Source organism: Dipodomys merriami, unplaced genomic scaffold (genome assembly GCF_024711535.1).
Source record: "Dipodomys merriami isolate MVZ:Mamm:240054 unplaced genomic scaffold, mDipMer1.0.p SCAF_628, whole genome shotgun sequence".
Taxonomy (NCBI): Eukaryota; Metazoa; Chordata; class Mammalia; order Rodentia; family Heteromyidae; genus Dipodomys; species Dipodomys merriami.
The window spans coordinates 4217-17462 of NW_027206211.1; positions in this window are offsets into that span (position 1 = coordinate 4217).

Genomic DNA, 13246 nt, shown 5'->3' on the forward strand with positions numbered 1-13246 from the left:
TGTTCGGTCTACTTCTTATCCATGGAGGTATTGTATATTTTACTGCGTATGGTTACAGATATAACAGTGTTTACATGGCTGACAACATATTGCCATGTCTATAGGGTTTCTTATGCATTCTCCATCCTAGTTGAGACCCAGGACATTCGCAAGACAGGAAAATATGTGAATCGATTGGCTTCTCACATCAGGATTCATATTTTGGCTGTGTTGGGGTTTGAACTCAGAGCCTAGCAGGCCCAATTGAGGAAAGGGTCAATGTGAGGACACAGGTCTGTGAGCAATGAAGGAGATAGGCCATTCCCAGGACCTGACATCGAGTGCCAGAGAGGGCCAGATAGTCATAAATTCATAATTTAAACATAGGATCTATATTTATATACATGTGTGGGCAGCATCTTGCATTCAGTGCATTTCTCCTTATTTTGTTCCTAATTCATAGAGGTACTGTGTATTTTATTGCTTATAGGTATAACTGTGCTGACATGGATGACAAGCTGTTCCCATGGTTATAGGGTTGCCTATGAATTCATTCTCCATCCTAGTTGAGACCCAGGACTTTCACAGGAGAGGAAAATATTTGCAATGACTGGATTCTGACATCAGGATGAAACTTTTGTCAGTGCTGGGATGTGAATTCAGGTCTGGGTAGCTCTGTTGAATTGTGGTGGAAAGGGAAGCTCACCATCCTTCAAGACTAGAATGTCAGGCCAGGTCCCAGGCCTGATTTGAAGCCCCAGCACTGGACAAAATAATAAGCCCACCTTTTTTAAACATAGGATCTCTCTTTACCTACAGGTGTGTTATGCAACTTGCATTCAGTGTAGTTATTCTTTTTATTTTGTGTCTTATTCATGATTATTGAGTATGATGACAGATATAACTGTGATGATGGATGACAACCTATCCCCATGTCTATAGAGCTGACTATATAGTATTCTCCATCTGCGCTGAGACCCATGACTTTCACAGGACAGGAAAACAGATGGATCAATTGGCTTCTCACATCAGGGTGAAGCTTTTGGCAGTACTGGGATTTGAACTCAAGGCTTAGCAGGCCCAATTGGTGAATGGGACATGGTGAGCACACCAGTCTGTGAGCTACTAAGGAGCTTTGCCGTTCCCAGGACCTGAGATCAAGCCCCAGAAAAAGAAGGAAAAAGCCAGTAACTTCCTTTGGGTTTGATCAATCTATTTCTATCTTGGAAGCTCCTGAGGAGCTAGCAGGACAAGGACCAAAGAAGGACATGGACTAGGAGAGCAGGCTGAGTTCAAGGTTCAAGTGTAGCAGATCCATCTGCCCAGCCACTCACGTGAAGATTGTAATCATCTTGTGTCCTCCAGTGGGCTTCCGAAAGATCACATGTTCAAGAATTCCTGGGTTTCCCTTGGTGATGAGAAGTTACTTACATTCTAAATGTTCTTAGAGTTCTCAAGCTATAAAAGCAGGAAAGAAACATCATTGACCCATCCTGGGTATAAATGAAGTTCTCAGGATCCAAGACCTAGCCCTGCTAGCAGGAAGAACTCCAATGTAACTCTATTTGAAGGACAGGAAACAGTTTCAAAAAAACAGGCTAGGTGCAGAGACCTAGGCCTGCAGGATTAGAAGGCAGAATGTATACACTCAACAGGGAAGTGAGCTGCAAAACCACTTCATTCATTCCAGGCACAGCCAGCAATGGGGGGAAACCTGAAATATTTGTTAGAGTCACACCAGGGTCAGGCTTTTCTCAGCCTCTTCAAACAATGACTAATTATCCTTCCTCCCTCAGGTGAAGGGAGCCTCAGGCTATCTTTAGGTTACCAATAGAGAACCAGTTTAGTAGGGGAGAGGGGAGGAACAGAGTAGAAAAATACTGCTTTTTGATCTTAGGGAGTAGGTTCTTGACTCTCATCTGTCAGATTTAAAGGCCCTTCTACCTCTGCCAGTCCATTCTCCTTCCTTCATTCTCCACATCATTAATGTACATCCCCAGTCCAAAGAGAGGCAGGGCCCTTTCTCTTCTGCCTCCAAGCATGTGAGTTAAAACTTGGTTCTGCCCTCTTGACTCTCGGGCCCTCCACTGCCTGAGAAGTGGGAGAGAGACAGTCTTCCTGCTCTGTGGTTATGTGAAGGCGATGCTGGTTTCCTGGCATACTGCAGAAGGCCTCATGGTAGGGAAGTGTTCCCTTCTTTCCTACTGACATCCAAGACCAGATTCACCTATCATCTGTCTATCTATCTGTCTGTCTGTCTGTCTGTCTGTCTGTCTGTCTGTCTGTCTGTCTGTCTCTCTCTCTCTCTCTCTCTCTGTCTGTCTGTCTGTCTGTCTATCTATCTATCTATCTATCTATCTATCTATCTATCTATCTATCTATCTATCTATCTATCTATCTATCTCTCTGTCTGTCTGTCTGTCTGTCTGTCTGTCTGTCTGTCTGTCTATGTGTCTGTCTGTCTGTCTACCTACCTATCTACCTACCTGGTATCTCTTTGGCAGTTCTTGGGCCGAACTCAAGGCCTGGGCACTGTCTCTAGCACTCTGCTACTTGAGTCACAGCACCAATTCTGGCTTTTTCTGTGTATGTGCTACTGAGGAATCAAACCCAGGGCTTCTTGCATGCTGGGCAAACACTCTCTCACTAATCCACATTCCCAGCCCCCTCATCTTTTTCTTAATGGTAGTTTTTACATAAGTATGCTACCATTTTTCGTCCCCAAGTTAATTTTTCTGAATGGCTGTAATAACTATGAACCCTGATCTTCTCTTCCCCTGCCTGATTTGTGACTGTTCCTGTGTTGGCCTCATAATAAAATGTAAATAAAGGCTGCTGAGAGCTTAAGTGTGCATCATATAAGGATGCAGGCATGGAGCCCCGGAAGAGAAAAGTGATGTGGGCTTGAAATGAAGAGAATGCTGCAGTATGCGCAATGAGCATATCTGAAAAATAAATCAGTAAGTAAAAGCAGAAGCATTTCATAGGGTCTGTTTGCACTCAGGGAAGTAATATACACACATAAGTTGGTAGGAGGACACTGATACATAACTTGGCCTTCTCTTTTTGAATTTTTTTGTGGGCATCCCAGGGCTTAAACACAGGGCCCAATGCATTCCTGAGCTGTTTTGCTCAAGGCTGAGGCTCTACCACCGCCACAGCTCCACTTCCAGCCATCTGGTTGATAATTGAACATAAGCGCATCCCAGGCTTTACTGCCTGCTCTGGACAGTATCTCCTGCTTGGCTTTATCTCTCAAAGCTGGAGCTCTACCTTCTGGGCCACTGCTCCACTTCTGGTTTTCTGGTGGTTTATTGGAGATAAGAGGCTCACAGACTTTCCTGCTTAGGCTGGCTTTGAATGGTGATCTCCTGAGGAGGATTAAGCGGCTTTCCTTAGGGATTCACTGAGAAGCCGCTCCACACAAACATTTAGTTTAAATCTCAAGAGGTTCTAGAGAAAAACAGAAACAGAAAGATGCTTCTAGTGTGTTCTAGATACTTAAGGGTGTAGACAAAAAAAAACATTCATAATTTTATAGACAAAAGGAGCAATGCAGACAGTATGAAAATCGCTCAAGTTTTCAGTCCTCTCGTCCTGAGACAGTAAATTCACTGCAGCTCAATGCTAAGTGACTGAACTGGCATGGCCTGTGGACATTTGCTCCAAAATCCTGGGACACTCATTTCTCATTTTTGGCTTCAAACCTGTAGCCAGAGGGGAAGATAAGGAGAGAAAATCCTTCTCAGAGAAGGCAGCTATAAAGAACATTGGGTAGTTTACTTATAAATTCAAACCATTGGAAAGACCCTGTTAAGAAGTCAGATGTCCAGAGTAAAAAATGAAGAAGAAAAGAAAGGCAGGTGCCAGTGGCTGCTGACTGTAATTCCAGCTCCTCAGGAGGCTAAGATGTAGAAAACCTTAGTTTGAATCCAGCCAGTGTAGGAAATTTGACACTATTATATCAATGAGATCAGAGAAAAACCCAGAAATGGGGCTGTGAATTTTAATGCACTACCTCTGAGCAAAAGGAGATCAGGGACAATGGCTAGGGTTACTGTCCAACCCCAGGACCTGCCCCCCACCAAAAAAGAAAAAGACAGTGTAGCTCTATGTATTTGTATATGGATGGATGTATCCCTATAGGTGAATCTCCAGAGTAGCTATGATGAATGCACTGAACTAGGAAATTTGTTTTCAATACAATGATTTCATAGCACAGACAGGGCTTTCAAGACATTGCATGTTCCAGGGCTCCCCTCACTGTTCCCAGTGTAGCCTGAGGGTTTCTCTGCATCCCAGGCCTGTTGGAAGAAGTTTCTCATTGTCTGGACAGGCAGACAAAAAGCCTCACTCCTGTACAGCTGTGTAACAAACAACTCCATCTGGGCCAATTAGTGAGGATGAGTGTGGGTAGGCTCTGAAAGTCAGGAAAAAAAGGCCTCTTTGTACCACAAGCTATCTCGCTCACCCGTGCTCTGTTTTGACAGGAAGCCTTCATTTATGCCACCACCCTTGGCAGGCCAAGTTTCCTGCACTTATCTTGCCTTTGTGAGACTAAATTCCGGTGTTCAGATACATTGTTCAATATAATTCAGGAGTCCTTCTGGTGGACAACTAGGGCACTGAACCTATTGAAATGTTTAATTGCAGGCAATGATGGGCCTATGATGCCTCTCCTAAGTTTCTGGAACCTTGGGAAATCAAGCACATGTCGGATATCACAACGCTTCTTGTCATCTAGGGCTGGTGAAACTCATCAGGTTTTGAAATATTTGACCTCTCCTAGTTGGGCACTGGGTGGCTAGGTTTTGGGGTTGAACACAGGGACTGAGTGCTGAACATGAGCTCAGTGCAGAAGCCCAGTGCTCTACCATTTGGTGTCACAGCTTCACTTCTGGTCTGTGTGTGTGTGTGTGTGTGTGTGTGTGTGTGTGTGTGTGTGTGTGTGTGTATGTGTGTGTCCATGTGCATTCGTGCATACACCAGTCCTGGAGATTGAACTTAGGACCTAAGCAGTGTACCTAGTTTCTCTTGTACAAGGATATCTCTCTCCCACTTGAGCCACAGAGACACTTCAGGCTTTTTTCTAGTGATGTGGTCCTGAGAAATCATGCCCAGGGTTTCATATATGCAAAGCACTCTACCCCTAAGGCCCGTTCCCAGCCCTCTGCTTCAGGTTGGTTAGTTTGTTTCTGTGTTTTTCTTGTTGTTGTTGTTGTCTGTTGTAGCAGTTAAAGTCTGGACCTGGGTGCTGTCCCTGAGCTCTTCAGCTCAAGTCTTGTGCTCTACCACTTGAGCCACAGCACCACTTCAGGTTTCCTTGTGGTTCGTTGGAGTTAAGTGTCTCAAGGACTTTCCTGCCCAGCCTAGCTTTGAACCATGATCCTCAGATCTCATCTGCCTAAGTAGCTAGGATGACAGGCATGAGCCACAAACACCAAACTTCACTTCAGGTTTCTTAGTGGTCAATGGAGATAATAGTCTCCTGGGACCTTTTGTGTCTGAGATAGTTTGGAACCCAGATCCTCAGATCTCAGCTTCCTGAGATGGCAGGATGACAGACCTCAGCTATAGACCCCTAGGCAGTGGCACTCTGCTGCAAGGGGTTCCTTGGCTCCACGTGGTGGAGGGCTATCCTGAGCCCAGAGGTAAGGGTCAGTGCCTAGGCCCCAAGTTCAATGTACATGACTGAGTAAAAATAGAACAAAACAATTGTCTGCATGAGACAACTCACTAGCCTTCAGTTATACATAATTTTGTCCATGCCATGGGGACACATCTGAGCCACAATATTCTTTTTTTAATCAAACTCCTGTTTTTCTTTATTGTGAAAATACTGTACAGAGGGGTCACAATTACATTGGCAAAGTATTGAACACAATTTTTAGTAAGCATTGTTGCCTCCTCCTTTGTTTCCCCTTCCTATCCCTTCCCCCTCACTCCCCACCCCCCAAGTTGTAAAGTTCGTTTTTAGACATAATGAATTGTACATCTCATTGTGGCAATGGGTCCACCTGTATCCCTATTTAAACAATTTGATTTTTCCCTTCCCCTCCATTAATTATACCAACATCAAATACAGTGAAAACAGGGGTTATACTGTGGGGGAGAGACCTACAAAGCAACAAATAAATCATCTTATTAATATGTTAGAAACAACCACATGAAAGAAAAAACATTTGAATCCTTATGGTGTGGTTCATTTCGCCTAAGAGCAACATATCTGACATTTTCTGCTTGTCTCAGGCATATACTAGTTATTGCAAATAAGGAAAACCATGGGACCTATGTTTCTTTGGGCCTGTCTTACTTCACTTAATATAATTTTTTCCAAGTCTTTCCATTTCCTAACAAATGTGGCAATGTCATTTTTTCTTATGGAGGCATAGAATGTGATATATATATATATATATATATATATATATATATATATATATATATATCACATTTTTTGTCTGCAAAATCATCTCAGTTGTGGAGATCTTACAAGTACCAGATGAATGAATGTGCCCTATGAAGGACACAGCACGTGACAATCTTTGCATGACTCAACACACAGCACCCAATGCAGGACTCAGCACACTGCAACCTGTAAAGGACTCAGCACATAGCACCCTGTGCAAGACTCAGCACAGAGCACCCTATGAAGGGCTCAGCACATAGCTCTATTCCACAAATTGTCATTAGAATTAGGGTGGTTTCATCAGTATTACCCCTCTTTGAGGAACATTTCACAAACCACACAAGATCACATCTAATGGTTTAGAGGGGTGTTTTTTTGTGGGGGGTTAACCATGGGGCTTGAACTCAAAGCATGTGGATACTGTTCTAATAACATTTGCTCAGGGCTAGAGCTCTGCCACTAGGAGCCACATTTTAGAGTCTAACAGACTTCCTACCAGGGCTGGGTTTTAAAGCTCCCAAACAGTTAGGATGATGGGGTTAAGCCAGCCATCAGTGTCTGGTTCCATGCAGCTGGGTTGCAGCGGTTTACATATAGCTAAGTCAGGTTAGGTGGCAGCTGTCAGCACCAGACTCCTAGCTTGCTCTGTGCTGATGTATTTGAAGTCCTGTCCTTATATCATTGCAGGTAGAACATTCTACCTTTTTTTGGCGGCAGTCCTGGGTCTTGAGTAAGGGCTTAGAAAATGTCCCTAAGTGTTGGTGCTCCAGGCTAGCATTCAATTGATTGAAAAACAGCAGAACTTCTGGATTTTCTGTTTATGTGGCACTGAGAAATCCAACCCAGGGCTTCTTGCTTACTAGGCGAGCACTCAACCACCGAGCCCCAGGAGTGAACGAGGTATAAATAGGTAGAGCTTCCTGTATATAAGTATTATATACACAAAAAGATAGATGTCTGTATATTATTGAATTATAGATAATATTACTACCAATTATTAGGTTTTAAATTATGTCTCCATTTAATGATGTGTCCCAGTTGAACAATTAATAAAGCATTAATAATTACTCAATATCCTGTTATTATTTATCATAAATGTACACACATCCATACATATAATCATATATTTTATAAATGAGACAAATTAAATTATGCATCGTGTGTTACTACCCATTATTAGGTATTTAATTATGTCTCCATGTAATTTTTATTCTCTTAATGCTCAATAAAATATTAATTAAACTTAATTCAAGTCCTATAATAATTGCGTTGAATTTTATCCCAGAATGATTCACTACTAATTCAATCTGTTTTTCTTCCACCTATGTCATTTCTTACCTTTATGACATCCTATTGCATAGCATATAGATTTGCATACAATTTATACATCCTACCTGTCACCGAGCACTTTCAAAGAAGAGGAAAATGTGTCACACTCAGCTTCTCACTCCATGATTACATTTTTGGCAGTGCTGGTATCTAAACTCAGGGCCTAGAAGGCTCAGTTCATGAATGGGTGACTGCCAGCACAGCAGCCTCTAGCCAATTCAGCTGCCAGGCAGTTCCCAGGCCCTGAGATCGAGCCCTGTATGTTGACTCCATATTGCACTTAGTGTAGTTATTCATTTTATTTTTTGTTTTATTTTATTTATTTACCATTTATTTTTATTGACTGTTATTACACATGAAACATTTACTACATTTATTACATAAGATATAGATTTGCCTATGTATGAAACTTCACACCTGACACCCAGGACTTTCACAGAAAAGGAAAACATGTGTCACCATAGGCTTCTTACTCCACCATTCAATTTTTCTGAGGGCTGGCATCTGCACTCATAGCCTACATGGCCCAATTCATGAATGGGTGAGTGTCAGCACACCAGCCTGGGGCATATAGAGCTTACAAGAAGTTCCCAGCACCTGAGATCAAGCCCCAGGGATTGACAAAATAAGAACAGATTGACATGCAAATGGTACTACACAAATAAATATAGATCTTTAAAGAGTGCCAGAGATGTCTATACATTCTTCAGTTATATAAACTACATTCCTAGCAATTCTTGGGTATTTATTATGCCTCCATGTAATTAATATTTTCATTTCCATCCTTAATGAAATATTGATTAAATCAACTACTGTCCTGAATCTATTGTGTCCATGTAATTAATAGTATTCTTTTAATGTGTCAAAATATATCCATTAAAATCCATTGGCCTCTTAAAATCACTCTGTTTAATTTTATAGTATTATCATTAAGGAACAACTAATTCAACCTTGACATTCATAACCTTCTATTGGTATTCCTATGTATAGGAACCAGACTCTTAGGATCTCCCTGCATTGGTAGGGGTCAGGACCAGGCTTCGAACACAGGGCCTATGTGGCCGTGTTGGCCTATGGCTTCCTTGGTAGCCTGCCAGACTTCAGCAATGCCAGGTTAGAAACACTTTTCAGCCATGTCATTCAGACCCAGTATGGTCACCTTGCAAAGAAAACAAATGTAAAACCGGCAGCCATCTGCAAGTTGCTGATTTGTTTTTTTGTTTTTTGTTCTTGTTTTTGTTTTTGTTTTGTAAAAATACTGTACAAAGGGTTACAATTACATGGGCAAGATAATGAGTACATTTCTTATCAAACATTGTTGCCTCCTCCTATGTTTTCCTTCCCATCTCTTCCCATACCTTCCCTGACCCCTTACCAGATCTTCCCCCCCCAGCAATGTTGCAAAGTTCGTTTTTTGACATAATGACTTGTACATCTCATTGTTGCAATAGGTCCACCTGCATCCCTATTTAAACAAGACCCTCAGGTTATATTTTATTTTTCCATTTGGAGTGTGAATGCAGGCCCTGAGATCATAAGCAGCATCTTGAAGTGTATGGACAGCTGTATTGAGCTATAAGACTCACCTCAGAAAACAAGCAGAGGAAGTGGGATGCAAAATACACAATCTGAACCAATAGATCTATAGGTGACTGAGAGTCAATTTCCACATTAATGGCATGAATACAAGGGTGAGTCCCTTTGAAGAGAGGTCTCCAACAATTTCATGGGACCCCATGGACAAGCCTGGCAGGAAGACACGTGTGTGTGTGTGTGTGTGTGTGTGTGTGTGTGTGTGTGTGTGTGTGTGTGTGTGCCTGAAGGCTGGGCAGGGGCTCAGGCTTCTCTACAGCTCCACTTCTGGCTTTTTTGGTAGTTGATTGGAGATGAGATTCTGATGGACTCTCCTACCAAGGCAGGCTTCGACTGTGATATTCAAATCCCAGCCTCATGAGTAGCTGGTATTAAAGAAGTGAGGCACTGGAACCTGTCAGGAATCCTCTTAAATACCAGAGCTATTCTTAGGGAGACAGGAAACACCTCAGTCCAAAAGATGGTGTTTTTTTCATGCTTTAAAGAAAAAATGCACTCAATACTAAAGTATGAAGTAATATTGAAGGAAAGAAGACAGCAAACTTTCATAAATCTGGCATTGTGAAAGCCCATCAGACATGAGTCTTTCATATAGGAATCTATGTGGCAACATTGAGACTCACCCATGTGGTCATGTGAACTGGTTGAAGACCTATTCTCACACTGACATACCTTCAAAAGTCTGGGGTTCTGCTCTGTGGAAGATGTTTCCCAGTCACACTTGTAAGTCTCTTAGTTTTTCACACTTCTCATCCCTCATTCTTAGTATTCACCAAGTATCTTTTCCATTGCTGCTCCAGAAGGTGTTTTCAATGTCACTGTAAGGATTAATCTAATAAGAGAAACATGTTTGAAGAACTTTAATACTTATATTAATAATATCATTACTAATAAAGAGTATTATTCAAGAACTACTTTAAGATAAATAAAACATGATTTGGAGCAGTTATGTAGTTTGGATATTAAATATGATAACACACATATATTCTTAGGCCATTACAAATCTGTAGTTACTGCAATCTTACAATACATATATTCTTAAGAAAGAAAAAGTGTTGATAAGATAAGCAACCCAGTAGTTGTTGAATGAGATAAATATAGTGAGGACTTCTGTTGAGCTAGTACACACTGGTTCTTGCTCTGAAAGCATCACCTATCTGTTCTGAGAGCCAGTCAGGCTTAAGTAGGACACATGCTTCCAGATGACAGACCTGCCTGGCATTCACTGCCTAAGTCCATTCAGGCCCACAGCCCATAGAAAATATAGAACAACCTTCAGAATAGTCATCCTGACTTTAAAGCTCAAGCCTAGCTCATCAGCAGACTGATGTCTGAGGATTGTGGTTCAAAGTCACCCTGGGCAGCAAAGTCTGGAAGACCCTTATCTCCAGTTAACCACAAAAAAGCCACAGTGGGAGGGATAAACTGAGAGCAAGGGAAGGGGTGTAATTATCCCCCAAAAATGTATTCATTACCTGACAACTGTTTAATTTAACTGACTTAACTGTTACCCCTCTGAACATCATATTCCTAATAATATTTTTTAAGAAAATGAAAATGAGGCTGGGAAGGTGGCTCAATGGTTGAGTGCTTGCCTTGCATTCATGAGGCCCTGAATTCAATTCTTCAGTACCATATAAGCAGAAAGAAAGCTGGAAGGGACGCTGTGGCTCAAGTGGTAGAACACTAGCCTTGATCTGAAGAGATGAGGGACAGTGCCCAAGCCCAGAATTCATGCCCATAACTGACAAAAAAAATAAAGAAAAGGAAATAAAAAAGGAAGAGTATTGCTGCCAGGCTCAGTGGCCAAGCCTGTACTCCTAGCTATTCATGAGGCTGAGGATCAGTGATTGAAGCCAACTTGGGTAGGAAAGCCTATACGAATTTTATCTCAAATTATGTACAAAAAAAATCTAGAAGTAGAGTTGTGGCTCCAGTGGTAAAACAGTAGACTTGAGGGGAAAAACAAACTACAGGTATAGTACCCATTTCCTGATTGCAAGCCCCAGAAAGGCACAGAATAAAAGAAGGAAAGACACTATGAACTTGGTTTATCTGTACCTGAGATGACTTTGTTAGAGACGATTATGGACTGAAACTCTGAACAGGGCATACTAGGTCTGGCATTTTTTCTACACAAACTGTGTGCACAACCATCTTAAGTCCTTCGCTATTTTATAGTTGCAGGTTGCATTATCTTCTCACCATGGAAGAGGTCCAGTATTTACTTTCCCTAGGGTAGCTGCTTCCTTGTCTTCTGCTCTTTACTCATGGACAGCAGTATTTTAACTGAGAATGCAAGGAGGATTGGCAATGCCTTGAAAAAGGGAATATTCTAGAAGTGGGTGAGATGGTGGTGATAATGCCCAGGACCAGGTGAGCATTTTGGTGATGATTGGGCATGGTGTGTCATTCTTTATCAATATGCTGAGGGGCCATGGACATGAAAAGGAGGCCTCAATGCCTCCTGGGGTCATTCAGACTACATAGATATAAGCCAGCTAATCTTCCTCTCACTTTCCCAGCATGGAGTTATGGGCCCTGGCTGGAAGGGGACTCATGCCCAAGTATGGACAGCTATCCATACAACATCCAGTTGTGTCCTCTACATTGTTACTACATTGAGAGCAGTGCAGCACAAATCACATGGAGCATGTCTAAATCATTAAAGGGATGGGAAAGTGGTTCTATGTTATATGGACCAAGACAGACAGAGAACACCATATAAATTCCCTTTCAGAGACCCCCCTTCTGTTCAATGGCCAAGAGAACATACAGGAAAACCTGCAGAAGGAGGAGCTATGTTCCTAACCTGGACCCTTCACTGCATGATTTCCCAAAGCTTATGGATACAATGAAACTAAATCTCTCCAAGATGAGGCACGAAGTCTCTCAGAGACCATTGCCCACATCTGTGAGGAGAGCATAGGAGGTAAAATGGACTGTCAGGGGAGGGGAATAGCCACAGAGTGTCTCCATGACATCTCTGGCATCCAGTATTCAGATAATTAGGGAAAGGTTATGAAAGCCTATTTGGTGTGGATAGTGAATCATTGCAGCAGGTGGCACAGAGGATGGGAAAGCGAGTTTAGGAGTACATGGGTCACATCAAGTCTCAAGATGTGCAGATCTACCATCAAGAGAGCTGGACATTATGTTGCATATGTTACATGATAGCCTTTGCTAATGCCATCTTAGACACATGTTATACTACAGTGACTCTGCTGTCTACTACCACAAATGCATGGAAGAGAGATAGAAACTTCATACAGTTGCTGACATCACCAAGATCATCCTAAGGAAGAACTTCATAGACATTATCATCTGATTGTGTGTGGGGTCTGGGGTGGGGGTGGGGGGTATATGTGTGGACACTAGGGATTCAACTTTGGGCCTGGACAGTGCCCCTGAGCCTCTTTTGCTCAAGGCTTGTACTATAGCTCTTAAGCCACAGATCCACTTTCAGCTTTTTTGATATTTTATTGGAGTCTCATAAGTATTTACTTACAAGATAAACTTTAATTATGAGGTGATATGATTTTAAGGATGATATACTACTATGCAAATGCAATAAATAAAAATGGGAGGTAAAAAGACACTCTAAGGAGTATATAGGAAGTTTTATGAAATCCATGAAAGTATATCTTAAAAAAGTGTTATTAGTGACTTAAACAGCAGTGCTAAATTTTTTGTCCTGGATAAATGAATGCAGTCAGTTATTTCTGTTTAAATGTATAATGTTATTTTTATCTTTTTACTGTTTGTAATCTATACTATTAATATTAATAGGTGTAGGAGACTCGAGCTGAGCTGTTGAACCTGGAAAAGGTTTGAGAGGTTGGAACACCACCTCAATAGTACTCAGAAAGCTGAGAGCTGACCATGCAAAGGTTAAAACACAGCTCTGTGAAGTAAGCCAGGCCCAAAGTTATTTGAAAT